Source organism: Neofelis nebulosa, chromosome 16 (assembly GCF_028018385.1).
Source record: "Neofelis nebulosa isolate mNeoNeb1 chromosome 16, mNeoNeb1.pri, whole genome shotgun sequence".
Classification (NCBI taxonomy): Eukaryota; Metazoa; Chordata; class Mammalia; order Carnivora; family Felidae; genus Neofelis; species Neofelis nebulosa.
In genome coordinates this window covers 24,238,015-24,251,263 of record NC_080797.1, presented here as the reverse complement: position 1 = coordinate 24,251,263, position 13,249 = coordinate 24,238,015, and the positions used below count along the sequence as shown (strand labels likewise).

At 43.1% G+C, this 13,249-nt stretch overlaps 1 protein-coding gene across 1 annotated transcript in view; it reads right to left on the bottom strand.

Annotated features, from left to right (window-relative positions):
• The window catches only part of ABCA5 (ATP binding cassette subfamily A member 5), a 72,846-nt gene extending 63,045 nt beyond the window's left edge, over window positions 1-9,801 (bottom strand). Inside the window, exon 1 of the mRNA XM_058705738.1 lies at window positions 9,660-9,801. The gene's annotated coding sequence lies outside the window, so the exon portion shown is untranslated. The remainder of the gene's footprint in view (window positions 1-9,659) is intronic.
• Window positions 9,802-13,249: the final 3,448 nt, after the last annotated feature.

Sequence of the window (13,249 nt, the reverse complement as noted above, 5' to 3'; positions counted from 1 at the left end):
AAAGAAGCCAGACATAAAGATCAAATATTATGTGATTCCATTTATATGAAATTTCCAGAATATACAAAGCCATAGAAATGAAGTGCAGATTAGTGGCTGCCAGAGGCTGGGGAAAGAAGAGAAAAGACACAAACTGCTTACTGAGTAATGGATCTTACTTGGAAGTGATGGAAACAAATTTCATCTTAATAATTTATCTATTTTTTAACAGTATGACCTAACTCATTGTCACAAGTCTAGTATCCCCCTTCCAGCATAACTTTACCCTCTGGAGGTCCTTGGAGCTCTTTCTGCCAGTAGATCTCTGTTGGAGGTATCTTAGTTTTTCAAAGAGGTTGGTTATATTAAAGCTGAACTCAAGAGAAGTGGCCAGGGACCCAACTGCAATCTCCGTGGTCCTTACTCCAATTTGCTTATCCCAGTAACCCAGTCTCTGCACACCAGAGGGTGTTGAGAGGGCAGCTTGGAAGACACAACAAAAATGTCCCGTTAGGCCATCTTCTACAACATTAATTATTGACTTGCTGTATATAAACCTATTTGATGGGGGCCACTGGGGTGACTCCCCTCCAAAACAAGAACAATCTATTCCAAGCTGGCTAACCATTTCCACCTACATTAAAAAAACAGGCAACTTTTTAGAGGCAGCTTGTCTTACCCAAAAAAGTAAATATAAATTAAGTTTGCATTAAATAAATGTCCTCTTTACATGCACAAAGAAGATTTTTTTTAATTTAACAGAATTATAGACTTTTACTGTCTGTGTTTTTTCTATTTTCTCAATTTTTCCATTAATGTTACTTATACATTTAAAAAATTACACGATTAGATGTACTGTAAAAAAGCATCAAATAAGTAAATTAAAAACAACAAAACTAAAGAAGTCAATAGAGGATACATAAAAATAAATTCTTTCAACAGTCTCATTAATGTTACATCAGATTCTCTAGATACTGATAATCATCTCTAGGCCGAAAAGAAGAAACGAACAAAAAAGAAAGAAAAACTACACTCATTCAAAGATGATTTACTACAACACAAACAGAAACATTAACCAGTACAACAAGAACATTCTGCCAAAACATATTGATTTACTGAGCACCAATGAATTATTCATTCAAATTGAATGCTGCATGCTTAAGTCTTCATTTTTAGAAAACAGGCCTCTCATAAAACAGCTGATGGACTCACAAATGCTTTGCTTCCTTGAGAAGTGCTCTCTGAACTCAGGGTTTAGTCTTTAATAGGCTTGTCTGAACTCCATGAACTTCTGCACCCATCCCACCACTAATCACAGCTTTTTAAAGTAAAACTTACGTCTACCTCCCACTCACCCACCCACCATGCCAAGAGACAGACAAACATCACCATCACAACGACTACCACTCTACAGCTACCCCTGAGCTCTATCAATGAAATTTTCTCCTGGAAGTATGAAATTGTTAACTAAGAGATCCAAAAACTGGAGTCATGGAAACAGTTACATTAATGGAAACATTTAAGAAAGAAAATTCAGGGGCATCTGGTTGGTTCAGTGGGAAGAGCACAGGACTCTTAATCTGGGGGTCGTTGAGTTCTAGCCCCACATTGGGCATACAGCATACTTAAAAAAAAAAAAAGGGAGAAAGAATGTTCATGCACTGGTGGTACTAAGCTTTCCCCTAAAGTATGAAACCTACTGTGCCTACTGTGCCTAAGAATTCTTTCTTAGAATGTGAAATGCCCTATTATCCACCCACTGTATTTTATTTTCACATAAGTAGCCAGAATCAGATTCTATTTCTCACAAACAAAAACACTTAACCAATGTAGCAGTGTGTGTTAACCCCATGGTTAGAGTACTCATAAGGACAATATTGATTTTCAAAGTGAAGCATGGCTTGAACAAAGGGGAATGTTAAAAATTTCCCCACCTCCCCTTCCTATTAAGTGAAGAATTCCACAGATACTTACTAATGGGAATGTGTAGGGACAGATAAAAAGTTGAGAACCACTGAATGATGTAAAGGTCTTCAAGTTGCTTTAAAATAGTATTAATAGGGAAATGTTTCTATAGAAGATAATATACAGAAGATAATATAGACGATAATATAATATAGAAGATAATATACAGTGACTTCAAAGAAGTCATTGGTATCTAGTCAGTCCGTGGTTTTATGTCCTTTCCTCCAAAGCACAAAATCCCTTCATAAGCAAAAGGTGCTTTTATGTTGTTTTCCTTCTGCTCCTGAGCTCTATTCTTTAGGTTGGTTTTTCTTTCCTCACCCTTTTCCTTAGTCAAATGGTCCTGCATGCCACTGTGCCCAGGTCTCTCAGGGAATACTTTCTACTTATTGGCCGCATAATCTCATCAATCTGAGGCTCTGTTGACCCGTCATCATCTGTCATCCCTCTCTACCAAAAAGATTCAAAATCAACACAAACATAAACTAAGCTAGCAGTTTATTTAATATTTATAAAAAGAAGATACTGCATCTGCATTTGACTTTGATATTTTGAAAAGATTTCTATTTTGAATTAGAGATTTTCAATAACCTCTTTTTAAGAAGAGGTTAACCTATCAGGTAAAATCCCAACCTCACCTCTTCATCTACTTTCATCTCAAAGAGTAAGTGTATGTACGTACTTATTTTTTTTTAAGTTTACTTCTTTTAAATGCAATAGCAAGCAGAGGAAGGGCAGAGAGAGAGAGAGAGAGAAAGAAAGAATCCCAAGCAGGCTCTTTGCTGTCAGCACGGAGCCCCATGTGGGACTTGAACCTACAAACCGTGAGATCATGACCTGGGCCGAAACCAAGAGTCGGATGCTCAACCAACTGAGCCACCCAGGCGCCCCATAAGTGTATGCATTTAAATTTAGAGGCAGTGCGAGCCCTCACGTAACTACTGACTTTCTGCACCCTGGCACTATTCTCCCCTCCCCCAGCACAAATATCAAAACAACCAAAACACAATAGGCTATAGTAAATCCAAGCATTATCTTCAAACATGCTGAAAGAAACTGGAATCAGTATAAACACTCACATAATAACGATACCAAGAAGACACTCCAAAGTCAACAATGACAATCACAAGAATAATTAATGCCTGATGTAGTAGAATGGTTAAGAGTGGGGCCTCTGGAAGCAAACCAACTAAACGTGAATCCTGCCTCCACCACTTACTAGCCTTGAGACTTTGGGCGGGTTACTTAACTTTTTTGTGCCTAAGTTTTCTCATCTGTAAATGAAATAACAATAGTATCCACTTTTTTGGCTTATTGAAATGATGAGGAGAATTAATACATGTAAATAAAAATTAATACATGAAAATGGTGTCTGCCACATGGCAAGCAATGATACGTGTTGAGGACTATGGTATATACAATCGGTACAACTAATATCCTCAAAAGGATAACAAAGAATATCATATTCATGAAACAAGAACAAGGCAATTAAGAAAAACCTACTTACAGAACCTGGAAATCAAACAGACTGATAGAAATAAAATTCTCAATAGATGGGGTGAACAGCACCTGAAGGCAAATCACTGAGTTAGAAAGAAGACTTGAGTCAAGGAAATCTCCTAGAATGGATGGTGAAGGACAAAGGGACTAAAACGATTAAGAAATCTGTTAAGAAATTATAAAGATGGATCAGTATAACTGACTATAGACAGCAAGATGGAGTCACTCATGTCAAGCAGGGGCCTGTGTCAAACGGTGACGCAAGCAGGTAAGGTACTGACTGCAGCTACCAGATATCGCCGAGACCAGTGACAGCTGACGACACCCAGAAGTGATAACAAGGAGAAGCAGAGGAGGTCTGCAGGGCCCAAGACTGATTAAATCCCTTTAAGAAGGGAGGGTTTTTGCAGCAAGTGTCACTCTTCAGACAGGACTCCTCGAGGTCCTTCAGCTGCTGCTGAAGGCTCCGCCCGACTGATCTGCGAAGAGAACCGACACCCCTCACTGCTCAGACACAGTAAGCAGTAAGTGCCAGGAGCTGACCCAGACCAGGCCCAGGCCTTATCTCAACAACGTGCCCACTGACTGACTTCATGTTCGGTTCGTTAACTTCCTACCCTCTGTGTTATCTTGTTTGTTGTGTGACTTGTCTTAGGTTTTGCTTTGTGTGCTGTATACGCCAAGTTAGTCACACGGTGAAATGTCACTGAGTTTGGAATCCTGAAACTGCTTTACGCTTATGTCACTCCTGCTCTATGACTGAGTAAAGCTGACATTGTGGAAAGACACAACTCATGTGTGCGCCTTCACAGCGTGCTCATGACCCTGACCTACGCAAAGTAACGTTTCTTACATTCATGAGCTCTAGGCTAATCATGTGAAAATGTTAAATTTCAATAACCTTGAAGTTATTAAAGTTATTAAAACATCTTAAAGAAGAAAAGCCATTGGCTGCTTGTTTCCTTCCTGACATGAAACACCTGGTTTGGCGGTCTGGAAAAAAAATGAAATATTCTTCATGTTAATTCTTCATATAACTTTGAGTTTAATTCTTCATCAACCTTTCACCTAAACAGTAACTTCAAAGCTATAGTCAGGTTTTTGTCAACAGACGCAACGATGGACATATCTGTGATCCTCACCCCTCCAATCCGGCGTTAAGTAGGCCCAACTGAAAGGGGCCATCGGGATAAATCTGTCAAGGTCTGCCCTGTGTAACAATGCAAAGTACTAACTCTACTGTAAAAGATTCCTGGCAAATTATGGGTGCTTAGTAAAATATTTTGCTTCCTCTTCTAATATTGAGACCCTACTGGCTCTGAGAATTAATGTTTGTCCTTTGGGGAAAAGACAGAAAGAAAAAGAATAAAAACGGGATGCCTGCAACTCACACTGGTACGGTAATCACAGAAGTCCCTTCTTCTCACTCCCATCCCCCACTCTTCTGCAGGGTTGCGAATGGAAGGATGTGGGAAGGCAGTGCTTTCTGTACTGAAGCCAAAGATAAAGGGCTGGTCTCTGAGATGAAACCAACTCGTAAGGGTGGGGGAATGAGGTTTCCTGAAAGAAAGGTGGAGATCCATCCCGCGGAGGTAACATGAAAGTGATGCTTCTGACAGAAGTGCATAGCTGAAAACAAGGCTGCAAAGTTAGAAATGAGGTGTGGCCAGCAAGGGGACATCTGTGAAGTCTTTAACTTCTCAGGTGCCTTTTCCTGAACCATAAGAAAACCCATATTTAGCACAGAGCTCTAAATGTCCTCTTCTTATGCTATAATTCTTTTTAATTTCCCAGACTTTATAGCCTTATAAAGGCATTCAAAAGAATAAAGGGAAAAGGCAAGAAAGGATGCTTAGCCAGCCCACATTTGATATTGTAAGTGGGAACAGAATCACACAGACAATACCCAGGAGCACACTTACTAGTGACACAGTTCATGAAAGTCATGGCAGAGTTGGAAATGGTGGAGAGGACCATACAACGTCACAAGCGGCTTTTTTTTTTTAATTTTTTTTTTTTTTTAATGCTTACCTATTTTTGAGAGAGAGAGAGAGAGACAGAGACAAACTTGAGCGGGGGAGGGACACAGAGAGAGGGAGACACAGAATCCATAGCAGGCTCCAGGCTCTGAACAGTCAGCACCGAGCCCGATGTGGGGCTCGAACTCACAAACCGTGAGATCATGACCCAAGTCGAAGTCAGACGCTTAACCCACTGAGCCACCCAGGCGCCCCTTCGGCTTTTTGAATAGACAACACATAGGACTTTCTCTTTTGCAGCATATACCAGAAAATGATCTTTGAAAGCACAAGCTAATAACTGAAATATAATAAAACTCCTAATGGTGTATTTTTAACAAAACATATTTCTTGGAAAACATAAAACTTGATATAGTTCCTTGGGGCACCTGGGTGGCTCAGTTGGTTGAGCATCCAACTTCGGCTCTGGTCATGATCTCATGGTCTGTGAGTTCGAGCCCCACATCGGGCTCTGTGCTGACAGCTTGGGGCCTGGAGCCTGCTTCGGATTCTGTGTCTCCCTCTCTCTCTGCCCCTTCCCTGCTCATACTGTCTCTCTCTCAAAAATAAATAAACATTAAAAAAACAAACAAACTTGATATAGTTCCAGCTCAAAGCCTTACCAGTAGAGTATCTAAAACTGTCGAAAAAAGCCAATTCTTAACTGCTAAAAACAGTAACAAAGACATAGAAATAAGGGTACAAACTTCTGCTGAAGTATTTTAATATTACTTTTCATTGTTCTGCAGCATAACTGGGGAATGCACTGTTTGTTGTAGAGCTTTTAAATAATAATTAGATATGTTTTAAACACCTAATATCACAAAATGTTTAATCAAGTATTGAACTTTCCTGGATAGAAACAATTCATCCTAAATCTGTAACTTGCAGGAAAATTCAAAGCCCACTAAAGCCCATCTTCCTTTTCTAAAGTATTAACTTAAAATAGAGACTAAAAGTTATATAATCCCATATTCAATGTCAAATATTTATTTATTAGTTTATTCAACAACTATTGATTATACCTGCTATGAAACGTATGTTACCTTTCTCAAAGCAATAAAAAATGCACAGGAGTCTTAGAAATAATTGTTACAGAGAAATAATTTGGAGTGTATTACTTTTATTTCTGAGAGAAATGAATCCAGATTATATCCTATAAAATAAAGAAACTGAATCATCTTGGTAAGAGATGTGGTCAGTCACCTTTTTAGTAAGCTTCAAAGATTTTTGGAAAGGCTCTTTGCTGAAAATGTTCCCTATCTCCAACAGATAACTGTTAGAGATTATTCCTACCTCACCCAAGCAGTGCTGATTATCACTCCTTTCTTCCACATCCATAACCAATAAATTAACTGCATATACTACACTGTGCCATCATCACTATTTGTTTACAAGTCTTAATCCTGAACTTGGCCCTGAGATCCTTGACAAAAAAGACTGCCTTATTTATCTTTGTTTCTCTACCACCAAGAGTGATATTATAGCCAATATCTTCTTACTGCAAATTTCTTTATCAGGGGTTGCTAAGAGTCCTTATAGATCTAAGGTCTGCAAACTACAATGCAGGAGGTAGGGGCTGAATCCAGCCCACAGCCTGTTTTGTACAGCCCATGAGTTAAGGGTGTTTTTCACATTATTAAATGGTTAGGGGGACACAAGGAGGGGGGGGAATCGAAGAATAATATCTGTGACATGTAAAGTTACATGAAATTCAAATTTCATGTCTATAAATAAAGTGTTATGGAACACAGCCATACCCATTCGTTTCTGTATTCTCAATGACCCCTTTTGTACTACAACGGCAGAGTTCACTGATACAGAGACCATATGGTCCACAAAACCTAAAATATTCACTACCCGGCTCTTTACAGAAAGTGTGCTGATGCCTGTTATTGATTAAAGGAGAAAAAAAAAAAAAAAGAAAAGTGGTACATTCACTTAACACTTACTAAGAAATTTATGCATCAAATAAAATGGAAAAAAAATAGACACTGTCAATGACTTTGCAGATAGGTAAAATTTACTATAATGTACTAAGTCCAACCGGGGAAAGAGTGGAATGGACATTTCAGGCAAAGAAAAAGAATGGAAAAGCTAGAATCCCAAAAGGGTATGACTTGTATAAGAAACAGGGATTCCTGTGACATGGGGGCATGGGCAAAGTGAACCGGGGCAAAGAGGCAGGTGTCTGCTCTAGGTAATGGAGATGGGTCGTGAAACACCTTGTAAGCAAAATTATGCACCTTTATCTTGTGCACCTGTACATAGGACCCTACATTTCCTCTACTTTGTTTTTCATACCTAAGAATAATTGTTTAATTGCCTGGCAATCATATATTTCACTAGTTCATTCGTTCTCCCAATCCCCAAACCTCCACTCACTTCTACCAACAGCCACACCCTCAGATTAAAACCTTGGCTCCTACTTCACTGAAAAAACTGAACGGCAATCGGAACAAATTTCCAAAACGCCCCACTATCCCTCCTATTCCTTCTACCTACAGCTATGCCTAAGGTAATGTTAAATATTTCAACAATGGGCCATTTCGACCTAAACTGGTGGACTCTTGTTTTCTTTAAAAATCTGAACCGTAAGAGCTCAAACAGAATCTGGTACTTAGGGTTTATTTTTTTGGAAAGAGAGGTTAAGAGCATATTTGGCAGATGAAGTGAAAGAAACTGCTGCCAAATTACATCACTGGTTTCTCAACTAATAAAAGCACTGTAAAATTTAACTTAACAGGGGATAAGCCATAAATACTCTCTTCGCATGTTTTAAAACTGACCGAAGGGAGGGTAATAATAAAACAAAATACCGTCCACGTGATTTAGCCTAAATCTGATGACACTATTTTTTTGCTGAAAACAACGGAATGGTCCCCACACAACGCATTACCCCATCCCTCTTCTTACGCGTAACAGGTTCCTAAAAGCTTGAGCTTACAACTATTCTAATCCAGTTAATTCACATGCTAGTAAAGATTACGAATTCGTAGAATATTACAAAATTATTTTATATGATCACCCTCTCAATTGACTCAAGGGCAGAGTTTATAAATCGTATTCACCTTGGTACTCTTCCCACGTAGTATCTGGAATACGAAAGACACTCCAATGATCACGTAAAATGTTAATAAATTTGCTTTCACCCCGACCGTAAGACTTCCTTACATCCAACCCTGTCTAAAGGGAAACAACACTGGAACAACACATACTGATGCCTTAACAGTTTGCCTTGTTAGGTAGTTTGATTTTAACCCAAATACCCCAAGAGCCTTAAGTGTCCTCCCTAATAGTGTTTTCTTGTATGGAGTCTTCCCTGAAGATAACCCATCACATAGCTCTCTTGGGCGGGCACAAAATCTGGTGGATAAAGCCCCAGGATTTAGAGGCAGGCATCCGCGGGTTGAAATCTCACGTCCACCTTTTTGCTAGTCGAGACCTTAATAAGGCACTTAACGCCTCTGCGCCCCATTTTCCGCCTATGCCCCACCTCCTAGGGGTGCCGCCAGGATGAAACGAGATGACAAGGAGCCTGGCTCCCAGCGGGGAGTCCCGCCTATCTTTTCCTCCCCCTCTGTTCCGACAACACGTCCCCGACAGAAAGCACAGGACTGTGCACATTCTTTCGGACTCATCTGTCTAAAAACGTGTGCTCGGGAAGCCTCGGGAGCACGGCAGACACCCCCCCCCCCCCCCCCCACTTCCAGCCACCAGCGAGCGACTCAAGCCGAGGCACCGAAGCCTCCCGCCTAACCAGCCTTCTGGGACGCGGGGCGATTTGGGCGCCGGAGCCCTTCCTCGAGTCCCGGGGATCGCGTCCTGAGCCCGGCGCCTTCTCCTCTCGCCCAAACTCCGGGGGACACGCGCGGTCAGGAGCGGCGCCGAGCGCCCGGGCGCGGGGAAGGGGAACGAACCCGCACTGCATTTTCCCTCCCTCGCCGCCCGGGCGAGAGACACCCCGGCGGGGACACAGCGGCCCCCACGCGGCCCGCCGCAAGCCGCGCTTTCTCCCCGCGGGGAGCTCCCGCGGTCCCCCTCGGCGCGCCGGCTCGGCCGCCGCCCCCCCGCCCCCCCGCCCCTGCGCGCCGCCCCTCTCCCTCGCCGGCCTCTCCTCGGCCAGTCACTCCCGCGGCGGCGGCGACATCCACCAACCCCCCCCAACACCCACGGCGGGCCTCAGGCCCCCCTCACCTCAGGGCCGAGCCGCAGCGCGGCCAGGCCGGGACGCGCTCCGCCTGTGGAGACCGCGCGGGTGACGGAGCTGGCAAACGGGAGCGTGTGCGGGAGGGCGCGGCCCCGCGCGCGCGCGCGCGCGCGCCTCCCGTGCCCTCCAGAGCCGCAGGGCGGGCCACGCGCCTGCGAGGGGAGCGCGCGGCGCCGGAAGCCAGGCTCCGCCTCCTGCCTAAGACCCCTGGGGGCGGGGCTCCCGGAGGATGGGGATCCGCAGGCGCGCGCGTTCCCGTCGTTCGGCTCGGCGCGCCCCGGCGCCGGCTGGGGTCCGTCGCGCCCGCGAGGCCGGCGCACCTGGGGGCGGGGATCCGGGGGGGGCGGAGCGAGTGGGGCGCGAGGAGGCCCGAGCTCGCGCGCGTACAGGCGCGCGCCCCCAGCCGCAGAGCCTAGATCACTCTGCAGCCGAGGCCGGGTCGCCTGGGTTTTGCGCGTTCCTGGGAGAACTCCCCAGGCTCTCCACGGAGGCACAGGCAAAACAAGGAGCCTGAAGTCAGGGACTCGGGTTTGAGTCCAAACTCTGACACCTAGTAGCGTGTGCCCTTGACCTGCGGCCCTCCCATCAGTTTCCCCGGTGGCGTCTAGTTTTAAGAACCATTTCTAGTATGTTTCCCTGCTTTTGAGTGGTTCTCTCCCAGGACTGCATTTCCATTCACTTTGCAGCTCCCACTCTTCCCCGCCGCAGTGTCTGGGTTGCAGTGTCCTCAATTCTCCTAACTGCTGCCTCGTTCCTCTATCGGACACCACCCTGAGACATCTGGACACTGAGGATGCCTTTAGATTCTTGCCCTTAGGAGAGTCTGGGAATGTGGCAGATCCTGAATTTTCCAAACAGCCTGACACGTGGGCATCTGTGGGGGAGATTGTAAGCCGCACTTATTTTTGCTAAAGGTACAAACCGATGTTTTGAGTTTTACTGCCCGAAGTGACCTAAATGGTAGTCAAAAGTTACTGTAAAGGAAAGAAAAGCTCACAACTCCAGCGTTACGTATTTTCCTCTACAGATTTCTGTATGGTCACATTTCTTTTTTTTTTTTTTTTTTTTTTTTTTTTTTTTTTATTTATTTTTGGGACAGAGAGAGACAGAGCATGAACGGGGGAGGGGCAGAGAGAGAGAGGGAGACACAGAATCGGAAACAGGCTCCAGGCTCCGAGCCATCAGCCCAGAGCCTGACGCGGGGCTCGAACTCACGGACCGCGAGATCGTGACCTGGCTGAAGTCGGACGCTTAACCGACTGCGCCACCCAGGCGCCCCTGTATGGTCACATTTCTTACACAGTTCCTTACTCTGGGGGATTTAACTATATAAAGGCTTTTTAAAAATTCTGTTGATCCTGTGTACGTCGCGTATTTTTACATATCTTTGTTTTTCTGTTTCTCAAAGTTAAACCAAATCTCTCCTACAGTCACTGCTGAGTTCTACCAAAAAAAAAAAAAAAAATCAAGGAAATCAGGCTTTATTTATCCTACTGAATATGGATTAAATGAGAAATTCAAAGAGTTTTAGCAGAACCTATGATGATTAAAAATCTGGCAGTGGGATTGGGGCAAGGGGAAAATAGAATGTTCTAGAAACTATGCAAGAAAACTGAAGAAGGCAGGTAATGAAAACTATTCAACCATGTATTTTTTCTCCTTTGAAATATCTAAGACATTTTAATTACAAATTCACAAGAATGAATTCCTAGTGGCCCAGGATTTGTGGACAAGTATGTAAATGAAGACCAAAGATAAACTTGGTAAAACTGTGTTGTTGAAATGTATATTCATCTCAACTCTGCAATTGTACTTCTCACTAATACCCTCAACGTGCTCTATCTTCAGAAGTCTCATTTTTCTACCATTATTCTAGGGATTTATTTCCTGAGTTTGTAATTCTTACAAGGTTCTCTGTCATTCATTCTGTCTGCTAAGGTTTCTACTGTTATTTCAAGACCAAAACCCAGTTCTCTGAAACTCTTCTCACCCCATACAAAATGATCTCACTTTCCTCTCAACTGCACACATGCTTCCATCTTGTTCGTATCATGTTACTTATGTACTGTCTTTTAATGAAATTCTAAGTAGTCTGGGATTAAGAGTTTTTTCTTGTAGGGGCACCTGGATGGCTTAGTTGGTTAAGGTTAAGCGTCTGACACTTGATTTCAGCTCAGGCCATGATCTCATAGTTCAGTTCCTGGGATCGGGCTTCTCTCTGACATTGTGGACCCTGCTTAGGATTCTCTCTCTCCCTTTCTCTCTCTGCCCCTCCCTCGCTCACACTCTCTCTCCCTCTCTCTCTCAAAATAAATAAACTTTAAGTTAAAAAAAAAAGACAGTTCCTTAAAAAAAAGTTTTTTCTTCCTTCTTTTTTTGTTAATGTTTATTTATTTTTGAGAGAAAGTGTGAGTGGGGGAGGGGCAGAGAGAGAGAGGGAGACACAGAATCTGAAGCAAGCTTCAGGCTCTGGACCATCAGCACAGGGGGCTTGAACCCAGGAACTGTGAGATTATGTCCCGAGCCAAAGTCTGATGCTTAACCGACTGAGCCATCCAGGCGCCCCAAAGAATGTTTTCTTGTATCCATCTGAATTTCCAGATCTTACGCATCATTGTATGCAGTATCTGTTACCGATAACACTACTGATGAAAAAGCACATGTTCGAGAGTATGCAAACATTATTGTCATTATCCCCACAAAATCTCACCACTCACTCAACAACATCTACCTAATAAAAGAAAGAGAGAAGATACTAAATTTTTCTTATCGAATGGATCACAAAATTAAGATGATAGTATGGTTTGGGGAATAATAGGGAGAGAACACTAAGACCATTAGAGAAAAAGACGGCTACAAAGAAACAAATTGGCCACAACATATTTTATTGTCTCTTTTAGCCAGCTGTTTATAAGTTGTTGTGTACCTTGTAAACAATTTAGCCACATAATCTCAATCTAAATTTCCGTGGTTACCAGGTCCCAGTACTAAATAAGCAGCTGCAGGAGAGATGTTCCTTTCCAAGCTTCTGTATCTAGGAAATAGCAAACAAGCCATATTGCTTGGTTGTCATAGTGGCAACTCAAATCCCCATATCTCATTAACAGATTTCTAAACAAATAAATCACATGGGAATACGTAGATCATAGAAGTCAGAGACTGAGATTTATCCAACGTTTTTTTTTTTTTTTTATTTATTTTTGGGACAGAGAGAGACAGAGCATGAACGGGGGAGGGGCAGAGAGAGAGGGAGACACAGAATCGGAAACAGGCTCCAGGCTCCGAGCCATCAGCCCAGAGCCTGACGCGGGGCTCGAACTCACGGACCGCGAGATCGTGACCTGGCTGAAGTCGGACGCTTAACCGACTGCGCCACCCAGGCGCCCCTCAGAGACTGAGATTTAACAAGTTGCCTAGCTGAACAAAATAAATGATGAACCAGAATTTTGACAGTATTTAGCCTAGAGAGAGAGAATGAGGCTCGCCACCCTTTTCCCGATGTCCCATCAGAACATTATTTTGCATGATGATCAATACAGTGAAAATTACATATACCATTTGTAAATTATTACTATTA